General features: G+C 39.8%; 1 protein-coding gene across 10 annotated transcripts in view; it reads left to right on the top strand.

The window, feature by feature from the left end:
- FGGY (FGGY carbohydrate kinase domain containing) overlaps positions 1 to 21,331 on the top strand; it is a 153,534-nt gene that overhangs the window by 78,934 nt on the left and 53,269 nt on the right. The window lies entirely within an intron of this gene.

Below are 21,331 nucleotides of genomic sequence, written 5' to 3' on the forward strand. Positions count from 1 at the left end.
TGACAAGCCTGTCGCTAATGTGTTACAGAATAGTGTATTTGGAGGAGTGTGTGTCTTTAGTCACAGCCCTTCTCCCCCACCTCTTCACTTAATCAATATAAATCCTTCTATCTCTGAAAGCTGCCATGATCTATAGAATTATATGTATCATGACTACAGAGAAAGAAAAACCCTGATAAGCAATTTTCACTTTACTAATTTTTCTCAGTGAATTAACACAAAAGCTTTTCTGAGATTGCAATTAAAATTTAGTGTCTGCTTTTGAAATTTATACCTTTTTAAAATGTATGAGTCTGAAAGCATTCCATTTAGATAAGTACCCTTTTCTGCCACGTTTTTTATTTAAAACTCATTACGGTCTTAAATTTAGACTGATTATAACTTGGATTTTTCCTAAATGAGCAAATGGCAATAGGAGTGCTAGAGGCTTTAAGGACTAGCATACTTCATGGAGAGAGCTCTTCAGCAGAGAAAAGAAAAGAAGTTGTTTAAATAATAAATAAATAAATAAAATGGCAATCTTAACAGAGTCTGTGAGTTGTCATCATAGTAACAGCATGTATTAAAATGATGATCTTGTCATACAGATTGTAGTTCAGCAAAGCATTTAAGCACATGATTGAATTTAAGGATATGAATAATTCCAGTTTCGTGAAGCAGAGCATTTAACAAAGGCTTAAATCTGGTAGAAAACTTGGAGTATATTTGGATTCCTACCTGAACCAGAGTTTCAGGCCTTGAATCCCACCACTGCTAGGCCTACTCTGTCTCTGAAAAATTACACTGGTGTCTGTGGTCATCCAGGTGCAAGCAGGGCACTCTGCAAATACCAGGACTGGCAGAAGAAGTTACCACTCCTAGCCTGCTCCTACCTTTTACAATTTCCAGTTCTTTTGATGGAGGTTTCTGCCCCTTCAGACCTTCAGAAGAAGCTATCTGTGTGAACTCTTCCTAACCTGTTTCATTTAGCTGAGTTAGTTCAAATCATTAAACTGAGCTGGGCTCATAGAGACTAATACTGGACTGAAATGGGTTAAGCAGCACTCAGACAGTTTCCTCAAAAGGTCTGAGGGCAATGTTGAGCAGCTGGAAATGGGCCAGTTGGCTGTAACTTATTGCTTTAGTGTAACTGGTCCTGGAAGAAGATAAGTGTATAGTTATTTATTAATTTTTCACATACGTACACTGATAAGTTTTAATGTAGAGCCACTTACACAACTATAGCTTGTTTGGCTTCCCAAACTAGAGCAGAACATAGCAGTATAAACGTACTCCATGACGACGAGAGATGTGGCTCCATTAACTATGCTAATGTAACAAAAGTGACAGATCTTTCCACGGTAAAGCCCGTGTTGATATTAATCAATATTCTGGTCTGTGATTAAAGTCACCCTGAAGTCATACATAGACTACACACCACAGACAAGGTGGAACCTTTTAAACTCTTGATCATTTGAATGCAAACTCAGGAATAGATGCTTGTGCAATTTTTGGATAAATTTAAATTGATTTTAATTTAAATGTAACTACTCAGCATTTCATAAGCATTTCCTTACCTGCCTTCTTTAACTCATCTGCTTAGAGGTTATAACAATCTCTAGCTGGCAGACAATAAGCAAATTTTAAGCCTCTGGATTTAATCTGTGAAAGGACTTTGGTTTACTATTCTTTTATCTATACCTGCATAAACTGTATAAAGTGAATTTTAGAGCACACACAGCAGTTGTATTTGTGTTTTATTAAGAGCTATATGCAGCTGCATTTGGCTGAAATTAGCTGTTCCTTTTTTTAATTAGGGCTATAAAATGAAAGTATATTATACTAGTGTTTTGATAGAAATATATATTTTCTCTCTGTGTGCACCAAGGGACCCTCAGGGCTACAGAGATTAATCATCGGGTTTAATTTAATGCAGTGGGAGAGAGACCTGTGTGGTCAGGCGGGCATTAAAAAGTGCCTTTGATCTGCCTCAGGTGCACTGAGCCCCAGTGAGCCAGCAACAATAATACCTTTGTGAGATGATCAGAGACGAGAGAGGGAGAAAATGGCCTGTGTGGAAACTCAAGGCCTTCCTTTGTTGTGGTTCTGGCAAACGAAAGAGCCAACTGTCAGGAGAAATTCAGAAAACAGAAAGCAGGGTGAAAGTACGGTTGGATTTCTTTCAAGGGATCATAACAGGAAACTGTTCAAAATCATCTGCTGTGCTGCTTTTTTTTTCCCCCTTCCTCCTTTTGGTGGGGGCAGGGGTACTAGTGCCGGTGTATGTGTCTAGGTACAGCGTTTCCATTCTCTAGACTGAACGCACCATGAGTCACAGAAGCTCCTAATGCTTGAACAGGGCATTTACTTTAAATTTTAAGAGAAACTACTCTATGACCCAGTTTTCATTACCTCAAGGACTCTAGAGATCTTGAACAAAAGACTTTGCTAATCATGCCTTTGATATTTTAGAAAGTACAAATGTGGAACCTAATTTTACTCATGGCTATAATAGCTTAATTTGTGGGAGAACTGCCATTTTTAAGTGAGGATATGCTTCTGGAATTAACCACTGACAGTCTTGGGTAATCAGACACACACAAAGCATTTTGGAACAGTGTTTCTGCTGAGATGCTTGGATAGCGCATGTGAGAGGTAGAAAGCATGCTGTGATTAGGTTACTGATCCAAGTCCAGCTCCGAGTTGGTAGTTGCTGAAAGTCACTGCCACCTCAGGGCTCATCCGTTACCCACGAGAAAAAAAATGATGGTCTTGAAAATCTGTGTACGGTTATTTATATTACATGATTCTCTGCTGCCTCCTTTGCCCTAGCAAAAATCGTCAGCAAAATTTGCATTTGGAGTGGCAAATAAGCTGGGCCAGTAAATGGGCAGCAAATAAGCTGTCCTTTTACATTTGAAAGATTGTCCCTAGTTTAGGGCTGGGATTAATGTGCTGTAGCTTTGATCTCGCTGTGCAGCGTAGGTATTCCTTTCAAGTGACAGATACTCAGTGGCTGGCATTTCTGAGTGGGCTGCTGCATGTCATCATGCTTTTTAGACAGGGTTTCTAAACTCTAGCACCCACATTTTTTCTTCAAACTTTTAAGGAGACTTTGCTTGTGTAGCCATGGTGACTCTCAAACACATATTCAAAATGTGTGAGTGTTTCTTCGCAGTAAAATAGCAACAGGTTTGAGGCAGTGAAAGAGCAGCTTGCATAATATTCCGGACTAGTAGTTGCATAGGTCTAACGTATATGCTCTAACTTCTGGGAATCAAGTAATTGGTTTCCCTAAAAGCCTGTCTTCCTGCCAATGTCTTATGGGTCTGACATTTTAAAAGTTTCAGAAGTCCTTTGTTTTCTTCTGAAACCTTTATGTGATTGGAGGGATTTCAGGTACAGACATATGTATTATTTTGTCCCACTCCTAAACGTAAGCTTGCTTGCCCTTTTGCAGATGTGTAGACCCACCAAGAACTGAGTTAACTCTTGGATGCCGGTTAGCAAACAGCAGAACAGTAATATAAACAAGCAGAATGACACACAGAGTGCTCACACATAGAAATTCCCAAGTATTCCCCACAGCAGACAGTCCAGTCACACTGCTGCTTCTTTCTGGCAGATAAATCTTGCAGTTTCCTGTACCTGGTATCAGTGTAGCACTCTTCCCAGGCACTAAATCCACAGAGTAACACCTTTTTCTTCCTGAAAGTAAAATGTTTCTTCAGGTTGCAAGCTTTTTGATGCAGAGACTATGGGTTTGAGTGTGCTTATATGACACCTGGCAGATTGGGACCGTAGTACTAGTCAGGATCTGTCTTACTAGAACAATACATTAGTACCAGTACCAGTTTTAAGTTGAAAAGGCCTGAGGGGAAAATGTCTCTTGTTATGGTCATGGAACTGATACAGTTAGGCAGTCTCATTTGAAGTCTAAGCCCAGATGCTGTGAAGTGAGATCTGTAGAATTTGTTGAGGGTGTTTTCAGTACATTGTGTTATCTCTGGTCAAATGAAGGAATAGCAGATGTTTACTCCTATGCACACATTCTTTTTTCCTGTCTTCCAGGGCCTGCTTGGGTTAAATTGTTTATAAAAGCAACTTGGTTGCCAATCCTGGTTTTTCAAGTCTTGGTCAGAAGAAGAATGAGGGTGCTAATGATAGAGGCCTTACCAACTGAGGTGTCCAGTGAGAAGGCTGAGTGCAAGGGGATGCCGGGACGAAAGGGAGCATTGGGCTGCAGTGCTAGAGGCAGTGATGTGGGATTATAGCCAAGGACCCCAAAGCCAGCAAAAGCTGTGAAGGGGAGAGAGGGAAGGAAAGAAGGTGGGGGTGCTAGAGAAGGTTTGGGGCTCTGGTGCAGAAGCTTGGTGGGGCGCATGAGAGGCTGTGTGGGGGCAACGGAGGTTTAGGGGCTCTGGGACAAGATTGTGAAGTGCAGCGTGACCTGTCTGGCTTTGGTCACCTTTCTGCAATTGTTTTTGGTAGCCACAGGTTTTGAAAGGAATTTGTGGTAATTTAAAATGGTAAGCAGAACTGAACAGCTCTGGAGTGGGAACACCACGGATGCTGAGGGTTGTGGAGTCACTAGGGCTGAGATTGGGGCTTTTGTGGGGGTCAGGGAGGGACATGCATGCAGAGCTGCGAGGTTAAGTCCATTGTGAGGGAGAGCAGGGTTCTTCTTTCCCAGCACCCATTGTTGTCTGAAATATGGGGTCTGTACTAATCCTGAATGTATACAGGACACGTGCTCTTTTATGTGTATTGAATAAAGGTAAAGTAGGAGAGCACCACACAAAATAGCCTTGTTCATTATATATTTTTTATATATATATATAAATGATAACATATATATATAAAATAATTAATAACATATATAAAATACATATATATATATTTAAACTCTCATTACTACTTATTTTGTGGTGCGCTAGGCTCGGTTAGAGATCAGTGTTCTGCTTTCCACTTGTCCCAGAACAGTTGTTCCATGATAAAAATATTTGTCATTCTTGCCCTAACACCTTTTTGGATTCACAGCTGAAGGAAGTAGTCAGAGCAGCTTCTAGTGGGAACATTGTTTGGCCTGATTTCAGCTTACTGAGGCAAGGGGTGTGTGTCTAAATTTGCTAGCAGTTTGAGTCCCAAATATACAAGGTATGTGTTCCCTTCTATTCAGGATGTCTGTTCCCCCTGCCCCCCCTCATTTGGTGATGTGGTCTGTGTGCTGCTTTAGTCATTCCTTCTCCTTGATCAGCTTTCTGTAGGGAAAACTTCCTAGTTGGGATGGTCAGGGAATCTTTTCTGGTTTAGATGGAGTCTCTTTTCATCTGCTTTAGTATTCTTGTGACTGTTGTCCTTGGGAACTGACTCACCTGACCTGGTGCACAATTCTTTTTTTCTCCTTGTGCTGATGTGCATGTGGTTTGAAAGTTGTAAAATTGAAGAGGCACAAGTAATTTATTTCTGTCTCATCAAATTCACTACATGATCTAAGAGACAGAGACGGAACAACTGCGTGAATAACAAAATGGGCAGTTAGTTTTGCTGTCCCAGTGTTCACTATGGATTATTTTAGAAAGAATATCCCATGCTCTGTTTTACCAAGCCTGACTAGTCTTTGCCTGTTTCTGCTAAGGGAACTTCAGCCTGATCTGCTTATTCTAAATTTGTTCATTTGATTCTCGTGATGACTGGCAAACACAATAGAGCTTCTTTGCTCCACAATATCCGCCCAAGCTGCCAGCTTTGTTCACACAAATAGAGTGTAAAGCACGTTTCCACCCCCAAAGCATGCACAGTACGTGTCCTTTGCAGTACATCCTGGAGTGGAGACTGCAGAGACATGCTGGCTCAAAGTGTTCTCATAGCCTGATCTCTGTAATCTCAGTGGGAGCCAGACCAGCAAGTGGATTCAGTATATTTTGGCTCTGATACGAGAGTCTCCTCTTCAGAACATGCCACGTTGTTAAAGCAGCAGACTTTTGAGTAATTACTACAGAGGGACTCCTCAGCTGCTTGAAATCATCTGTGAGAAGGGAAAACTTGCCGGGACAAAATAGCCTGGTACTTGCTTTGCCAGCTATATTTAATCCAGTTGGATGGCACTAGGCAGTGAGTTTCTGGAGGATGAGTCGGAGGACTGCGTGCAGCACTTCAGCCTCGCGCTGTTAGTCACTGCTGCACATGCATCCCCGACATGAAACGTGCAGTCTCCGAGGGGACAGGGCCTGAAGCCCTGGGCAACGACTCCGAGTGCCAACTGGCTGTGGCCCAGGGTTTAGCAAAGGCAGCAATTTGTCCTTCTTCTGACCAGAGGAAAGGGGCTGGGCTTGGGAGGGTAAGGAGAGTGAGGAGAAAAGGGAGGAATACGCTAGGAAAAAAAATAAAAACAAAAGCTAAACTATGTAAACTAAGGTAGCCTAAACGAGTTTTTTTAAATGATCTGTGCAAACTTTATGAAATGGATAATCCCCTGCCCTCTTGCTTTTTTAATATTCTTCTCTTCTGAAAGGCCTGTTCTCCACATATGAATCACAGAGCTAGTGTCTTTCAAATGAGAGAAATAAATTAGTACCACAGAACCTCTCCCTTACTCTGTCCTCATTCAGTTCAGCTCTGCTGGCTTATATATGCATTTGGCAGCAGTCACAGTGCTGACTTCCCAGCTAATGAAGATGTTTTACATTCAGTGCTGCATGAAATGAAAACCACATTTACTTCACGACTCTGTTACAGGTTGCCTGTCCTTACTGGACACAGTCCGCTAAGGAAAAGGTCACAGAACCTATTTAGGTGCCTTTTCAGCCTGTGGCCTTGGAAGGCTTGCGTTTCTATAGAAATGCTGCCTTCTCCTGCTCATCCCTCAAACAAGTCCTCCACACCCATTTTTTAATGAGACTTTCTCATTCTGTGTTCTTGCATCCTTGGTTTAAAAAAGAAACAAACAGAATTGTAATATCCCCCTCTCTGGCATTAATATGCCATAGTGTGCTTTGTTTTATTTTTAAAAGGCGTGAAGTAAAGTATTTTTGCTAGCAGGGTATATAGAAGATTGTTGCTTTTCTGACCTCCTTATTATATTAATAAAAGCTAGGCAGACTTCAGTAGTGGTGGAGATCATGTGCAGGCAGCCTCCGAAACCCAAAACACTTACTTACAGAACTAGTAAACCACAAAGCTTAAGATCTTGAAATGTAAATAGGAAGTTGGAGAGTTTACTTTAGAGCCAGCAGTGGTGAGTCTGTGTAATGTTTATTTCTGCTTGCCTCCCAGCCTTTCCTAAAGCTTGGCAGAGATGAAACGAAGGCTTTCTCAGTAAATGAGTTATTAAAAGTTTTTGTTATGAGCAAGAGTCCTTTATTCCTGGCCTGACATAATTCAAAGCTCAGGTGTGCCTTGGTAACTGGGAGAATGGGAGGTTCCTATTTAATGTATGCCTGTCATAGAAATCTAAGTTTCACATCCCATTGCTTTGCTGGTAATCTACCTGTTCACGGGAATGTTGCTAAAAGCCGTACGATCACTGTATTGTATGTGCAGTAGATAATGCTTAATAACGTTTGCAAAGAAGTGTGCAGTCAACTCTCCTTCCTTTTTGTGACTAGATCATTTGAGTTAAAAGACCTACAGAATAGATGTGGATAGAGTGATTGCTTTGAAAAATATTCTGCTTGGAGACTATACGAAGACTGATATTCTACAGAAGTCTCACTGATATCAGTGAAAACGCTTGCTTCGAAAATTCCAACAGACACAGTGATTTTCATACTGCGGTTAACTGCAAACTACCCTGTGTGACACAGCCATATATTAGGGTGTCTGATTTATTATTCTAAGCCTTTCTGCAGTGTCTTCTGTCTGGTGGTCTCAGGGTTCTTTGCAACGATGAATGAATGGGATAAGAGAGCAGGAAGTGTTACTCTTGTTTTATTAGGTGGGAGACTGAGGCACTTTGTAAGTTAGTTGATTTTTTAACTGTAACGTCTTTAAATTTACAAACTGCACCTGTCCAGTGCTTTGGAAGTGTATGACATCTGAATGACAAATTTTGGCTTGTATGTTTAAGTATGCAAGGCTCTTGTGTGTTCTAAAATGACAGCTTTTACACACTACAGGCAATACTTTATTGCGTTGTATGGTAAACAAATGCATAACCTAGAGACGTGTTTTTTTCCTTCCTGGGGTTTTCTATTCTATTTGATGTAAGCACAATGGATATAAAATGATGGATATAAAAGCTTATTTTGGGCTGCCTCTAGATGTGACTGCTAGTAGGGCTCCTCTCCCATTCCTCACCCCTTATCCCACATTTTGCCGTAGAAAGGGTGAGCAAGAGAGACTCGCCTCATCTACTTAGGTTGAGACTAGTAAGATTTGTCCAGTCTGGTGGCCAGAAATATTCTGCTGCCTGATTTGGGCAGCAGATATCTTTGTATTTTCAGGACAACTTGTAAACGTGATATTCTGCTGTTGCTTGGTGACTTGTATGTGAATGATTTTGAAGCTGGGTTTCCTCCTTGGGTCCTGCAGAAATACCAGTTTTCTGTTCAGTTGCACATGGTTCTGAATGCCAACTGCTGCCTCGTTGTTGTGTTGCAATCCCCCCAATGTGGTTGGACCTCTCTTTTTCTCTACTTAAAATACTGTGGAATTGAAGGTTATCTGTTAGGAGATCTAGCTCTAGAGGCTAGTACCATTGCACCTTTATTTCTTATGACGCTTGTATATTTTGATAGGGTTTGGGGCTTTTGTTTGCTCTGGTAGAGGAAGGAGAGAATGAAAGGAAAATGCTGCTGTATTCTGAATTCCATAGCAAGAAATATTTGAGAATTTTGTTGCTTCATTGATGTGCAGACACCATAGCATCACTCGACTGTAGGAGACAGGATAGAGTAACTTAATTCTAATTCACTCTTTATATCTTGTTATTCCTATCTTTGTTCACTATAGCCTATAATTGGCAGTGGCCCTCCATTGTAACAGAAAATTTTCCTTTGTTTCCTTTTGTATATTCTTCAAAGTGATGATACCAAATTTGACAGGTATAACATCTCATCAACGTTTCAAACTAGCCAGTTCTGATTCCTCCTCTCCAGACCCGGAAGAATGCATCAGCCTGAAGCCCACAGTCTCAGTCAAGCCCAAGCTCCTTATCGGAGTGTTTTGTTCCTAGGAGAACTACATGTAGGATTTCTCTCAGATTATGAGTATATTTATGTATAATGCAAGGTCTCTCCAGTTGCCTTGTTTTACGCTGTTTTTGTGAGTAAGCATGAATTCGTTAAATAGACTGCTTATTCTGTGTGTCTAGATCTCATAGAGAACAGAAAGGACTGGCGATGTCTTTTGCTTATGTTAACCCTTTTCTTAGAAGAACTTACCTGAACTGTGAAGGAGGGACTAGAATACAAATGAAATGTGTGATTATAAGAGAAGTCCTCAGTCATCAATTATGATGGTCCTCCATCATCAATTGGCATGTTTCTGGGCCCTGAAACAATTAAATAGAATTTTCAAGAGAGTAAAATAATTATATGAAAAGCAACTTAATTGTTTGGTGTTACATTTAAAATTTTGGAAGTAACATTATTTGCAATGAGTAGTGTGGAATTTGGGGCTAACATCATAAATTTTGTTTAATTTTGCTGGCTTGCTATATGGTTCTGTCAGATTGTTGCCTTTCCTTAATTCACTGACTTGCAAAATGGGAATCGAACTGAAGCAGTGCAGAGATGTTGGTAATGGAAGTGTGATATGTGAGTGCTAGGTATTCAAGGATTGCTTGGGTCAAGGTGGTATATATGCCACAGTATTTCCAAATTTCTTTTTTCTTTTCTAAACGGCAACAAATCCACACCCCAGTCAGGCAAACTTCATCAGTATTTGGGCAGTAGATTTCTTACTAAGGCTTGCTTCCCTCCCTGCCCTTGTTTTATTCGGCCTCTGATGAAGCAGTTGTTCTTCATTTAAGTTTCCTGTTGCTGCTCCAACGGTGGGTGGGGGGAAATTTTAGTTGGGGCAAAGTTTATTAGGGAGAAAGTAAGTCTCTTTTCATACAGTCGCTCTGGAAGCAAAGCGAGGAGAAGCATTAGCTGCTGCTTTTTTCCGATGTCACTTGGGAATCACAATTTACGTTCAGCTCATTGTTTATAACTGTGGGTGAAGGCCTGAGGTCCTCTCGCAATGTTTACTCTGTCCTTGGGAGTTTGTCTCGGTAAGTAAGGGCTGAATAAACACCAAGTAAGGTTTTCAGGATTTACCCATTTAGTTATTCAAATAAAAGCATGTTTAAAACAGTGTGCGGTGGCATATCCCATATAATGTAAATTTGCTTCCAGTAACTCAGGGGGAATGCAAAAGAAGTTTTATTTTACCCGTAAGTAAGATACTGTGGGTGGTAGTGGCCTTCACTAATAAGGGAATACTAACGGTGAAAAAGAAAAATAAATCTCTCAAATGGACTATATTATGCAATAATTAAAGAAGAGGAGTCTTAAGGTACATGGGAAGGGCATGCTGAGTAGATAAGGTAAACCAGACCCCATTTGAAAACATTGTTTTTCCTTGATATTTTCTGTTGGTTACTGCACCTTTTGCAGAATTATTTTTCCCCATAAATGGTGAAATAAGGAACAGTACCTCAGTGGAAAAAAGTTGACCTACCTGTTTAAATGCCACATCTGAGATTTTTTTTCCCACCCTTCCCTTAAATTTCTGTCACAACATCAGCTACTAAGGTCTGAGTTCTTCAGGATTGTCACTACCTGATACGGTGAGTTGACTGGACAGGGATATTGGGGATTGGCCTGCTTAACTTGCATGTTAGAGATAATCATGAAAATACTTACTAAGAGACAACAAAGGTCTTATGATACAGTCTCCAGGGAAGGATATGAGACAGGTAGCCCCATCTTCCTACAGTCCTACAATTTGATACTTCTGCCCATTGGAGCTCGTTGGAAAAGGGTCAGTTTTTCTGTGGAGAACCTGTGCTCCTTTGCTGGCCCATCATGTCGCACTGCTGTCCTCTGGTCACAATGACAAGGACTGGGCCTGCCTTGGACTACACCAAGAATTTGGCTGTTTGACTGGATTGAAAAGATAATGTAAATTGATTTTTCTTTTAAGTAGTATTTGGGATTGGAGTTGCTTTGTATGTGGTGATATGCTTCAGGATTTACCGGTATTGTTGGCACAGCTGTTCCATGTGCACATTTCCTAACCTTTCGGATCAGCAGAGGCCTCACTAGACTCATAAAAAGATAGTGCTGCAAGGGGTATCTGTGGTGTGTTTGTTTAGGAATGAGAACTGGAGTAGAACAGCTCTGATTTAAAGGAATAGCACTCAGACAGTTCAAAAACTCTGATGTTCTTTTAAAAAATTTTGTTAATCTACAAGTAAAGTAAATTTCTTTTAAATGTGCTAACGGAGTTTCTTACCCAGTGATTGCTAATGTTCATGAAAAATTTATTTACAATGTTAGACAGTTATGAAGACTTGGTCTCTTTTGTTAATTGGAAGTGAGAATAGGAGCTTGCTGGAACCTCAGCTCACTGGAGACTGGGAGAATATTCTTGGGACGAATTATTGTGTGCTTGCCCTGTTCTTATACTCTTCCCTTTACATCTTTATCATTTGTTACTGGCCACTGTTAGTGACAGGTTTGTGGGCTATATGGTTCTTTGGTTTGACCATTTTTTTGAAATGTTGAGAAGAGTTCGTTTATATTATGATGATCTTTCAGGAATTTAACTTGCCCTACCAGGAAACCGTAGTGTTATAAATTGTGTTTTTAAAATGGCCTGTAGTTACTCGTCTGTGCTGGAAGATTTATAATCTTCGCATAGACTGGCATTTTGTGACAGTGAATATCTATCATTGGAAGAGAAGTAAAAATAAATGGGTGGTATAAATTGTTGTAGCTCATTTGAGGCTCTGTATCCCCAGTGAGCTATTGTTGTGAGAGGCACAGAAGTATCTGCTGTGAGTCATGGAGCAGCATTGCTGTGGAAGAGTACATAATAGCGTTTCAGCAGAGGACAAAAGTAGAAGCTATCGTGTAACCAGACAACCTTTTAGTCCATTTATCAAAATAGCTGTAGTTCCCATTTCAAGGAAGGCGACATAGTAAATATGAGGAAAAAAAGGTTAATCTGTATATCTGTACCAGGCATTTCACTAAATAAAACAATAAAATAAATCAATGCAGAACTGCTAGTGCTTAAGTGCTTAGTAAAAAGCTTCTGAATCCATTAGGAATGTGGGCTTTTTTTTTCTGTTTTGGATCCTGAAAACCGTTTAACAGATTAAAGCTCTTTTTTGCCAATTTTTTAAAGAAACTTTGGCCATTGGTAATAAAAAGAAAAGGCCACTGTGTGTCTATTGTATACTTTCCCAAGCCAAAACAAAAAATATGCTTAGTATTAAAGTGAATACTGGTAGAAGGCAGAATTAAATGTATATGGATGTTCAAGCCTAGAACAGTCAAAATTCATCTAGTTCTAAGGTTTTGTTTCAAAGCTGCGCATTGGATCAGGGTTCTTGGTAAGTTATTTGAAGTTCTTGCCTCTCTGATTTAGGCAAATGGAAGTGATGATTTGGAACTGAAAGCTGAATGAGTATGGAATGATTTCAGTGAACTACCCATGAATTCATTCTTAATTTTACCTTCTTCCAGAGCTGAAACGTTTGATCCAGGCTTAGCTCCAAGTTTGCTTCCTGAAATAAATACTAAAGGTTAACCTCACACCCAAAGAAAAAAAGTTACACGGGTGCAAATCCTCTGTTGAGGACATCAGCACTGTTTTCTGTGTGTCTGAGAAGAGCAAGGCCAGAGAGAGCTCTGGAGGCAGATGCTGTGCTCAGATGTCTTTCTGCTCCCATTGTGATCTTCTGGTGACCTATCTAATGTATGACACTGAATGATCTAACTGTTCATCTGAAACCAATCTCTGCTTGTACAGACCAGGAGGCTATTTGACTTGCTGGCTTCAGCCTTTCCCTGGGGCCAGTTTTCAGTTCTTGAGTCCAGCGTGCCAATGAACAGCCTTTTCCTCATAAGACTCTTCTTTCCATAAAGCAAGCAGTATCAGTTCTAGGTACATCTATCCCTCTGGCGCCTTTTGAGTTGATGAGATCTCTTTGGAAGATCATCTGTTGGTTCACAAGCAGCCTCCCTGGCCCCTTGACCTCAGAAATCCTCTTCTGCCCCTTTGGTCTGTTACTGCGCATCTTTTCTGTCCATTGGTTTCAGTACGAGAGTTTTTCCTGAATAGCATTCAGGCCTTGCCTCTTTAGAACAGGAATCTCAGGATCCAGCTTCCAAGGTGGAAGAGCTACTTAATGCCAACCTGCTATCCTCTTCCATCCTGACTCCTATAAATGATTTGGAGTTTTTTAGTGCCTCATGGGTGGACTAGCCACATGAATTCAAATGTGGGAGTTTGCTGCTGTCAGTAGATCAGTAAAGCCATCACTGACCCAGCAGGAGATGGCTGGCAGAAATCTGCCAGCTCTCTCTGGATCTCAAGTATGAGAAACTGTGTGTATTCCAGAGCACTGATTTTTTTCCTCTGTCCGTCTCATGAAGTGGCTACAGTTAGGAAGGTACATAATTTAACTCCTGATTCAGATACCATTAAGCCATGCTCTTCTTCTAGCATGTGCTTCTCAGTAGCCAACTACCAAACACCAGTGGCCCGTTACAGTTCCCATCTTTTGCAGACCATTGGCAACTTCCAGCAAACAACTGACACAGGCCTTCAGGAACCTATTCAAACACAGCCCTCTGAGCTTCCGTGGCCAAAGCGCTCCTGGGTAAAGATTAGATGAGGCGGCTGAGAGATGCGTTGCACCTCTTAATGCTCCCCTGCACTTTTTTTTTTTTTTTTTTTTTCTGTTTGGCAGCAGCATGGTCTGGCTTTTAAATTGTGGGTCACAGATCACAATGTGTTTGTGGAAGTCTGTAATCCTCCTCATAGCTCCTTTATTATGGCGCAGAGGGAGAGAGAAAATACAGGCTGGCTCCTGTGCTTTTAACACAAGCTACCTGCAAGGACAGATGTGTTGGGAAAGAGGGGCGTAAACAGCACATTTATATTACTGGTAGCCTTGTGAAAGTTCAGTAGCTAAATTTCATATGTTGTTTGGATTTCAGTATCGTTTTAGAATTGGAGCATCTGTTCTGTTTTTGTTCTATCCTTGTGAGGAGAAAATACATCATTGGGAAGGTTTAATGCGCTCCTAAATGCAGTGAGACAAGCTTGGCTTTCTTACAGCTGACTTGCCGTGCTCCAGTCAGGTAGGCAACATAGAGTGAGAATAAAATCTGGCACAAAATACATGCTCACCCTATTTGATTTCATATTATGTATAGCATATATTTCATTCTGAAAATTGGGTGCATTTTGGTGGGTTTTTTTGTTTTTGTTGGTTTTTTTTTTTTGACTGATACCTTTCCTTGGCTGAAAAGGAGATTTATAAAAGTACTTTTTTCTGGTAGAGAAATTATGTTTTATTAGCATTTCACCTTTATTATATAAATAACAAGGGGGGAAAACATTGTGCTTCCAATATCATTTTCATTTTTCCAGTTTTTATATTCTGCTTTTGAATTTGGAGTTTTCCAGCAGAAAGAGAGAAAGTCAAAAGTTTATAGTAGGAAAGGTAGGAACCATTCTTACACTGTGTTTTCTCCTCAGAAAAATGGCAAAATTTTATGTGTATGAACAAAAATTATTCTATCTGACTGTGCTGGTTAATATTTGACAGTGCTCTGAAGAGTCTTTTCAAGCTTCTTTCATAAGATTAATATTAGAAAAGAAATAATTGTAAAATCAGCAGAAGCATACAGTACTTTTTGTATATAAGTAATAAGAGTATGGGCACATGAAAAAATTAAGTGGGTAATCTAGAGTGTGTATTTGCACCATGTCAGCGACTCTGCAGTAACACTCTTGGCCCTGGTTTCCTGTGGGATGTGCGAGGTCCCTGGGATTTGTCACATGGTACACCACAAGGAGATGACAAGTCGAGGTGGCTTTTGCAGGGCAACTGACCTCCTAGTTTCATCCATAATAATTTATTTATGCGTTGTACCCTAAGACATGCTGGTATCGTACTTAACTATTGGCTGAAACCTGGTGAAGTGTGTTGAAGAAGGTATAAAATACAGTCAGCTCAGATGAAGAAATTGGACCTGGCTGCTGTTATCTAAAATTGGGCTACCTTGCAGAGGAGTCTGTTACTCTATTAAGGAGTACAGTGAATTATTTTAGCCCCGCAGCATCCATTAGCGGAAGGTTTCCTCAGAAATGCAACTTCTGTCTTCCTGTGGCAGAAAAGCCGCTTATGCAAGTGCCGCTTGTGACCTCTTGCGTTCCCTGCTCTGGGCAAGGACCTGATCTGTTGCATTTAAAAAAGCTGTAATAAAATGCAGCTGAATAAAACAGGTGTTTTTTGCTAAATTTGAACAATTAAATATGTTTGTAATCAGTTTTAAGCATCATTTTAGTTGATGCGTTTAACTATTTCTAGAACCAGTTTCCTATGGCTGTGTGTGTGGTGGAACCCCCAAGGCCCTGCCTTACAGTTTCCATTGATGGATTAGTTTTAAAGCAATATACATTTGAGGATGTAGCGATCCCGCTAGAAGGAGGAGCAGGTGTAGTAGTCATATCCAGTTCTCAATTTTTAAAGCACGCATTAGGGGCTAGTGTGGTGGTGGTCTTTTAGGCAAAGCCCTGACTGCAGGAGTGGTTTTCTGGTATTCTTGTTCCCTGCTTTTAGGAAAAGAAGAACATGAGCATTCAGAAGCTGATAGATTCCTTTCTTCTTTTGTGTCTAAGTATCTACTGTCCCATATTCGAAGAGGTGTCTCTCACTAGCATGGGCTGACATTCCTAACTATAGACACTCAAAAACCAGGGCTGACTTGCTTCCTAAGGGTAGGTGCCCAAGTCTTTGTTTGAATACCTAAATATCTGGCTTTGTGTTCTAAAGTTCCTGAGCCAGAAATCAATAGGAAACATGTCTCTCTGTCTCCTTTGAAAAGCAGCGTGCTCGCTTACGTGTCTAAATACAAATGTTAGCCCAGATCTTCAGATGGTGTAAATCAGCATAGCTCCACAGAAGTCAATGGTAATATGCTAGTTCGCACAAGTTGAGGTTTTGGCTCCCAAGACTGGAAGCACTGGTCCAGTTGACTTTCTCTTGGTCTCTGCACCCATAAATACAAACTAAGTACGGGTTGAGTAACTAATATTACTGTCATTCAAAATAGTCTTTCGTTAAAAATCATAAGAGTTCAAAAGTGTTAAAATACCTTTCCGTATTTAGCTTTCAGTAAAGATCTTGCAGTGGAAATGTTTAATAATAATCTCAGTCAAACTTTCCTCTAATTAATTCTTGTTAGATATAAAGCCAGGATGTGCAGTATATAATCCCATCTCATAACTCACCTGAAATATTTTCAGAGATGAGGCAATCAAGTTGCCTGAGGATTGTGGTTTCTTTACTGGGCATAAATCACATACCTTGTTTGGTCTACAGTTTGCAGACCTGTTAACGCTTCATGGAAAATTTAGAAAATTAGAAATAGCTCTGCATGCATGTCAGTAACATTTTGCTGCTTTTCTCATAAGGGTTGCTATTCAGAATAATTACTAACATTAGTCCCTGAGAATTCATCTGCTTCTCCTACTTGTAGGTTGTACTGAAAGTTTTGTCCAGGTAATAATTAAAGCAGGGCTTGTACTAGAATACTAGCTCCAAATCACCATCATCAGAAATTTGAGATCCCAGCCTGCCTTTTGATGAATACTATCTGTATGTTTCTAATTCTGATAATTTTCATTTAAGTGTGTTGTGGTTGTAAGCTGTTGGATTTTGTCCCACAGGTGTGTGATGTTTATCAAGGTGAGAATAAGCCAAATCAAAAAGGTGCAGAGGGTGTTTTAATATTGTCACACATGTCCTTTGCTGGTTTGTGGCACTTGGAGCCTTGCTAACCTGCTGTAAAGTAAGGTGGATTGAAATATGTTGGACCCACGTTCTTAATATTTTCACAGCATGTAAATAAGCAATATCATTGTCTTTTCCTTGTCCTCTCTGTTCCATTTCCTGGGTGTAGACTGTTCCCTGAGACCGCTCGGGCCAATCGCCTCAGGCTCTATGAGCTAAATGGGCACATGTGCTTCTGCCAGAACGCCAGGCCTGTGAGCACTCACCATTTGCAGTTACCTCTGTGTGATGCTAAAAGCAGTGCGCGGACGTGGGTGACATAAAAACATGTCTTTACTACATCCAAAACAAAAGAAACAAATTTGAGCAAAAAATAATACTGAATACATGTTTCTGTTTCAGTTTTCCTACCACAGGTCATTCTCTGGCCATAAGTCTGAGCTACTGGCAGTGCCCAGAAACCTTTGATTCTGATTCATGGCTTTCCCCTTTGAATGATGTATATCTCTCTGGCTGTCTCTTTTAACCTTGGCTGGTTCCACAGTCAGAAACAATACCTTATACTGCAAAAATGTTGCCTGATGTCTTTGAGTATTTTTCCATTGCACAACCTCAGATAGACATAGTTGGACAATTTTGTTTTGCTTTCATTCCTTCTGTTACCATTCTCCTAATTAAATGAGAGTCACTAAGCTTTAGTAATCTTCCAGGTCTCTGGGTTTGGTAAACCCGTGACATAGCCTTGACAACAAGTGGTGGATTCCATGTTCAGCAAGGCATTTATGAAAGTCTTTTCACCACATAAGCCAGAATTCTTAAATTGTATGTAAACAGATTCCCCAAATTGTTATGTGGTCAGATGAGTTCAGACTGAAGACCCTGTTCTATCTTTACTTTGTCTTCACTCAAGTAACTTCCATGCCTTCAGTGGAATAAGTTAGTTGGATGCACAAATGTTTGTGGCCTCGTATCTTAATATCATTGCAGAGCGACTCTGTGGATGGCCCAGAGAATGCCAGCCTGTCACAGAGAAGAGAGCTATGTGACTTGCCGCCACAAGTTATGCAGCTACACAGCCAACCAGTGATGGCCAGAGGACATAGGTTTAAAATATAATCAAACAAATCTTTGGTAGCATATGACCCATAAGAACTGGAATATTAGTGCATTTTAATTTCCCTTTTGTTCTGTAGTTTACTTTTTGTGCGCGAAGATCGTATTTTTCTAAATGCCTTTTGCATCAGGCTAAAGCTCGAGTGCTGTTTTGTGTTTAATATGTAATTACTGCTAATAATTAACATGTTTTAAGAAGAGAACTGCAGTCACCATAATCTTAACGTAGTGAATTGCCTACAGAATTACGGGAATGGTTAGTTTTAAACCCATTTAGTGCTTGAGCATTAATGCCAGGATGGCAATTTTGGAGTAAGCATCTGTCCACTGAGAATACGATTGTGTGCCACCGCTCCACCCAGTTAATATATATGCCATCAGAAAGTGCTGTTAGTAATTCATACATTCAGTAGCTACTACTATGACCCATGTTCGAACCAGAAACCTAGAAATGAAACATTCTTGGGTTTCCCTTTGAATTCTCTCCTTTTTATGAACCTCTTTCATTCTTTGTCAGAAAGTTGTGGTCAAGTAGCTATATAAGGCCCATCTGTCAGCAAAAGTGAAATGATACCATTTTCTTAATACAGGATTTTACACATCACTGTAAACCCCTTGAATTTAATAAATACCAGTATTCTCAACCCACAGTCAGTCACGAAGTTTGAAAGCTGAAAGTCAGCAAGGAAGTTAATGAAAGTATTTGACTTGTCAGTGATCAAAGTCCTGAACTGTAAAGAGCATTTATTAGTTGCTGACTGATACCATGCTATTCCTGCTTTCTTTCCCTTCCCTCCCTTCCCTTCATTAGTATCTTAGGTCTTTTTTCATACATGCCATAGCCTAAAAGGAGTAGCTGACTATAGAAGCTCATAAGTGAAACTATTTTCAGACAAATTTTCTGACCTAGCTTCTCATTAACAAATGGTTATTCTAAAAAAGTTCTGACAGTAGAATGAAGGCTTAATTTTGCTTTTTTGTTTAAAAAAAAAAAAAAAAAGTGAAGAACAGTTCCACTGAAAATTGATTTTGTGTAAGACGTACTGCAAGTTTATAGAGAATGCTAGAATGCTGCCAGATATCAGATGCCCAATGTTAGGATGCAGAAATAAAATGGAAGAAGATGCATATATAGCAGTATATCCTATTAATACAAAGATTTGCTTCTCAGGTGATAGCCAAGTTCTCAAATAGTGTTACTGTAGGGATTTGTGTAAGTCTACACCAGCAACAGATGGTGTCAACTAAGGGAGAAAATTCTGTTGGAATGCATGCTTCCATAAAACTGCTCTCAACAGTGTGGCCTGTTTTGTTTTATCTTGTCTCTGATTACTGTAATATATACATAAAACTGAAGAGGAAACACAAGCATGTGCCCGATCATTATGGCTAGACTAGCAAGACAAAGCTAAGTAAAATAAATCTTCAGTTGTGACTTACTCTGTGGAATGGCTGTATACCTAGGTGCTTCTCCTCTTTGAAGGTCTGTGTTCTTTGCTGTTCCTTGTACCAGTCCTGAAAACTGAATTTAGTTTGGCTTAAAGGTACTGATGCCTTTGATTCACTTACATTTAGTTGTAAGCTATCCTACAACTATAATTGGTAAGCAGAGCTTTTTTCCGCATAAACTTCTGCAATAGAGGCAGATTGTTTTTGTCTGTTCTTGTTTTAGAGGGAGAGCAAAGTGGGAAAGACTAAACTAAACTAAATACATTCAGAACTCCTATTAGTGCCATTTAAGCAGATCCTTTCGTACTAGAACTTAGTTCTATATAGCATTATATATTTTAAAGCCATTTTTCATTTCTGTGGGCTGCCAGATGTGCTGCTGATACCTTCTGATCTTAAATAGTTTGACATTGATTTTCCTAGCACATGCCAGGGTTGAAATCTGGTCTGTAACTCATCCAAATGATCTATTCATAACAAAAAGTGCCTTCTGGCATTTGCACCACAGCTGAATACTGTTAAACTGAATTCGTCTTTTAATTTGTTTCTGATTGCTCTATAATGTTTACATATCTTACATATTAGAACGATCTTTTATAGAGCACACACTGAGGTTAAATCTTCCCAGATAGAACTTTTTTCCCCCCTTCTTCTCCCTTTCAGGAGATTTTGAACTTTTTTCTCCCTTCTGATGAACGCATGTAGGAATGTGCATGTTGGGGAGACGTGGAAAGGTGACATTTTCCCGCACGAAATAATTCTTCCCCATCCACAGCTAGAACACCACGTGGTGGATTTGCTCTTCAAAGAGTATAATACTTTTATAAGTAAACATCATAGACGAGACAGTAGTCTGTGTGAATATGTTTAACTTAACTATTTGTAGATGCTTGTTACAACTCAAAATGTGAAATGATTCAAATTCTTCTTGTCTCCCATCTTCAAATACCTGTTGCAATAGTTATTGTGCAGAGAGCATTCTAACATTGACTCCCTCTGCAGATGAGGTGTGTAACTTTACCCTCTTTGTGCTTCAATTTCTCGATATGTAAAAAATAATCAATGTTAATGTGCCTCACAATAAGAGTATGTTAGAGGATGAATTTAAGTTAAACAGAAGGCAGAAAATCTGATGCTCCCTTTGAATATTTATTTCAGCTTTCAAGGAAGGATGACATCTCTTACTTGCTTTAAAAATAAAAATCAACTGCCCATAAACCTAAAACAGATGTTGTTTTTTTGCTAAAAAGATAAGGATTTTCTTAAGCTTCATTAATGGCAAAGAAAGTAGTGATAGTGCATTGATCCATCTATATCATCATAAGAATGTCTGAAGGCAATAGAAAGCTATGAAAAGGATGTGGTAGTAGTGTAACAAAAATAACTCTGAGTGTGGCAAAGAGCGCTTATCTTCTGGGTTCTGCAGCAAACCTTGCACCATTTCTCCAGTCTCACACTTACGTCTAGTCACGTGTTCTGGAGGGACTGAGTGATACGTGTAGTCAAACAGGATTTGAGGATAAATTTTGATTATGAAAATACAAATGCCAGCTGCTGCATAGGTTGAAGAACTTAAGCATCATCCACATTATTTCAAGGACCAGAAATGGAAACCATTTGCTATCTCTTTTACATACATCTGTGGAAGAGAGTTCACCTTGCTGCTTCGCAAAAAATGAGTGCCCATTTTGGGGAGTTTGTTACTTCCCGCTTTTCTCGCTTTCCACACACATCAGAATTTGCAGTTAAGTTACATGCCTTTGAGTCTGTAAAAAGCGAATTAAACTTTTTAAGTGGAAGAGGGAAATAGGAAATATGATGATCCCA

Source organism: Dromaius novaehollandiae, chromosome 8 (genome assembly GCF_036370855.1).
Source record: "Dromaius novaehollandiae isolate bDroNov1 chromosome 8, bDroNov1.hap1, whole genome shotgun sequence".
Taxonomy (NCBI): domain Eukaryota; kingdom Metazoa; phylum Chordata; class Aves; order Casuariiformes; family Dromaiidae; genus Dromaius; species Dromaius novaehollandiae.